Source organism: Gracilinanus agilis, chromosome 1, assembly GCF_016433145.1.
Source record: "Gracilinanus agilis isolate LMUSP501 chromosome 1, AgileGrace, whole genome shotgun sequence".
NCBI classification, from domain to species: domain Eukaryota; kingdom Metazoa; phylum Chordata; class Mammalia; order Didelphimorphia; family Didelphidae; genus Gracilinanus; species Gracilinanus agilis.
In genome coordinates, this window is record NC_058130.1 from 548,303,501 (window position 1) to 548,307,967 (window position 4,467).

A 4,467-nucleotide genomic window follows, 5' to 3' on the forward strand; every position below is an offset into this window, starting at 1 on the left:
TGTCATTTTCCATTTTTGACACCTTTTACAATCTGATAGGTATAAGGTGGAAATTTCAGGGCTGTTTTAATTTGCAGTTCTCTGAATATGACTAATTTGGAGCATTCTCTGGCATAAGGCTATAGATAGACTGGTTGTCCTTTGGGAAGATTTGAAAAAGAAGAGCTAAAGGGATGGGGTGGATAACAGTGATCAAAAACAGGGAACAGGTATATTTTTTTCTGGTATCTAGGAATATAAAGGGCAATCATCCTTCAATACTATTTACAACTTTACTGGACTGGGCTATGTTTACATTTACAGAATTCTTAGAGCTACAGATATCTTGATTTCTATGCTGCTATGATATTTTTGCAATGATGAGTCCAGAGCTAGGAAGCTTTAAGTACAGATCCAATATAAACAGACAGAATGGAACACGGGTCACTAGGGGGCGCAGTGAACAGAGGGCCACACTTGGGCAGCCCCGAGTTTGAGTCCCACCCTCAGATGCCCATTTGCCTGGAGACCTTCGCCCATGTAGTTTCCCCATCTATAAGATGAGACACCATATATAATGTATTTTAAAAGCCTGGGCTAATAGAAATGCTAGCTATCAATGTTATAATCCCTGGGTCGAGGGGTCCCAACACTTTAGCGACGCTGGCAGCCTTCCAAACAGCTCTCCCCAAAGTCAGCTCCATCACTTTAGAGGGAGGAATGGGAGGCCCAGTGATTTGCCTAAGGCCACAATTAGAAGTCAATCTGACTAAAGCTCCATTTCAGCTATGGCCAATATCAGTGCAGCATCCCCTTGTCCATGGCCCACAGAATTCGGATTGGACCTCGGGATCAGGAGATGTTCCTACTAGCCCTGCTAGCCTTGCCTGGTTCAGCCCTACTCTGTTCCTCACACCCACATTTCACTTTTAGCTCCCTTTATTCAGGCCACAGCTATCAAAGAATAACAACTTTGATCTCAATTTAATTCAATTCAATTCAACAAGCAGTCTCACATGAGACTAAACTAAAGGCAGGCAGGCAGGCAGGAACAGAATCTATTGAAATACTGTGAGAAGGGGTGACTCTAATTTCAAAGAACTGAGGAGGCAGTGGTTTCAATTATTCTGTACCTCTTCTGAGGGAATAAATAGGCTGTCCCCTTCCATACACCACATATCCCCTCAGCATCTCTCATCTGTCTTCTCTCCACCCTCAGAAAAAGCTGGAAAGGATTTCTAAGCAGTTGAGATATAATAACATTACTCAATACGTTATCATATTCTAAATATGTCTCCAAGCCCAAGGGAAACAGAAGATGTGATCATTGCAAGAGAGGAGGAGGGAAGATTAAAAAATAAAGACCTGCTCATAGGGAGGGGCAGAAAGGGAACAGGATTTTTTTAAAGGGATGATGATGAGGGAACAAATACCATTTAATACAGAATGGGGAAAGTCAATTCTAACAGCATGAAGGTAAAGCTTTGCCAAATAAACTTCTCCCCATTCTCTTACCCAGTCCATTCTTTTACCCAGTCTGTGCCTTCCAATCTTCACTACCCTAAATAACTCTGACAATGTAAGCATTTCCTAGAGTCCCTTGGAGCAGGCACAGAGATGGATCCAGTAGGGATTCCCAGCATCACTCCAGCCTACAGAATGATTGAAGGGACTAGAGCTGGAAGGGTCTTTCAGGGTCATCTAGTTCAAGCACCCATTTTATACACTGTGTTGAAATACTTGTCTTACTTGGAATTCCAAAAAAATGCAAAAATTACTTTCAGAATTCACCAGTAAGTGGTTTTCCAGGTCTTTCGCCCTCTTACAGAAAAGCTCCCATACTTTTCCCCAGGGAAAAACAGGTTTTCTGGACAATGACTTAGTTTACCTCACTTCACTATTTCTACTCTTCCTTTACAAGTTTACTTCTCTGGGTTTTCAGCTAGTGAAGACTTCACAGAGTGCACTATAGTAACTCCACTTTCAATAACTGTTTCTTTTCTTGGCAGCATCAGCAGATGAGTAGAAATATATGTGCCTAGGGGAAAAGGAATAATGGGATACTAAACATTTATCAACCACTTCTTCTAGTATTCTCATATATTGGTTCAATTTGTAAATAACATCTCTAAAAAGACTTCCTGGGAAAGGTAGCATTGTTTGGTAGTCATTAAGGAGCCACATGAAATAGAAGTAATATTAATATAAAATATAAGTAACTTCTCAATATCCCTACACTTTTTCACACTTTCTCCTTCTTCCACCAACATCCCTTAAAAGATGCCCCATAGACTTATGAAAAAGAAAATTAGCCACATTCAGAGGAAGAACTGTGGGAAGAGAAACACGGAAGAAAAACAACTGCTTGAACACATGGGTTAATGGGGATATTGTTGGGGATGTAGACTCTAAATGATCACTCTAGTCCAACTATCAATAATATGGAATTAGGTCTTAATCAATGATAAATGTAAAACCCAGTGGAATTGTGCGTCGGCTAAGGGGAGTCAGGGAGGTTTGGGGGAGAGAGAAAGAACATGAAACATGTAACTAGGGGGAAATATTCAAAATAAAAATTTTTTTAAAAGATGCTTCATAAATGTTTAAATTCTAGTTCCTCACTCTGTAGCCCCTGACTTAGCTTTACATTTTTTTCTCCCAAGGGTCTAATTTCACTTGTCCTGGGCGACTCCTAAAAGTGTCCTAACAAACCAATTTTGTCCCATGTTTTGGGGACAGACCTTTTTAGGTTATAGGAAAGGGACCAGATACTGTTTGGCTTGAGCTAGGGAAGCAAGGCCTACCAGATTTTCTCTTTCCCCAGCACTTTCCCAGATTTATCAGCTGGACTTGATTACCTAGAGAAAAGGTATTTGTTATCAGGATCACCAGTGCCAGAGTAGGTTGAAAAGGCCCCCCAGCAAAGTTTAAGCACTAAAGCCTGACTTTTTTTTTCTACCTTAGTTTGGAGGAGTTCCTGCACCCCTTCCTCTTCACATGCTATGTATGACCTTTCGGTTCTGAAGACTGCTTTCAAGCTAGGGCAGATCTTGAAATTCAGTTCTACTTTTCCAGCAACTTCTGAAAGAGGAGTACTAGTGATTAAAAAACCTGAAAGAAAATGAAAAATGATAGTTGGGGAGAAAGAAGTGAGAAGCACCCCTGGTGGCCCAAGGCTAAAGAAATACTTATGAGATATATATATATATATATATATATATATATATATTTTTTTTTTTTTTTTTTTTGCAGGCAGCGAAGGTCTGGAGAGGGTTAAAGGAGCCCGAAGAGCTATTTTGTTTGGTAACTTCGAAAGCTGCCCAGGGCAGCCGAAGCAGCTTTCGAAGTTACAAAACAAAACATCTCCTCAGTAACAACTGTACAAGCCAAGGCCTCCCTGCCATTCAGACTGTTGAGTCAGTATGTCTGGCTGGGCAGGGCCTCACGTCACTGCTCCCAGCCTGCCTCCTCCTCCTTTCTCTTTCTTTCCTCCACCCCTCCTCCTCCTCCTCCTCCTCCTCCTCTTCAGCCTTTCCCCAAGCGCTTTGCACTCGTCGCCGGATATGAGCCACCAATCCCAGCAACAAACAATCCTTTAAATTAAATAAAAAAGAAAACCACTAACTGCGGCGAGCAGAACGCGCCAGCGACTGGTTAACTTACATTATTCTACAGTCTTCCCCCACCCCCACCTTTCCGCCCCACATCTGTCCCTCATTCAAGACACAACAGCTGTTTTATCTCTAGCCAGGCCAATAGAAGGAACGCTACTACATAAAGAGTTACAATGTAGCTTCCTCGTTGTGTGTGTATGTGTGTGTGCTTTTTTTTTTTAAGACCATGTTGTTTTTCCCTTGTGCTGCTTTGGTTGTGAGTGTTCCCTTATGTGCTCGGCAGCCTGGAGCCCACAGGAAGGGGGTGTGGGGGGGAAGGTTCCAGACTTCTTAAGAGTGACGCTTTGCTTGTTCATTTAAAGTCTTGTCATTGGAAAAACCTCCCTTCATTTTTCAGACTCTGTCCTAAATGCCTCCTCGATGTCTTTCCCTTTGCTTAGAGGTGGGTGCTGTCCTTAATTTATGCGCCAGACCTAGAAGAGGCTTTAGAATCTTAAGAGTTTGGATTTGTTGTTTTTTAGGCTTGCGTGAGACCTCCACAGACTTAACCTTATTTCCACGGAGCGTGTGCAGTCAGCATCCTAGTGGGCCTAACCCCAAACAAAAACACCCCAGTGCTTTTTAACCGGAGGCGGATCTGGACCGCTTACGTCTCTGCTGGGCGATTTATTTGCGTGTTTGTTTTTTAAGCAATAGGGAAAGTATTAGTATGACATGTGACAGGTTTGCTTCAAGGAGGGAAAAGGCGGAACATATGCATATAATATATATTAGGGAAAACTAAATCCCGAGGAAGAGGGGGAAGGGGGATGGAGTGGGTGGGCATGCATTTCTTGAAATCAGCAAAAACAGCATCTGGTATTTAAAAGGGTAA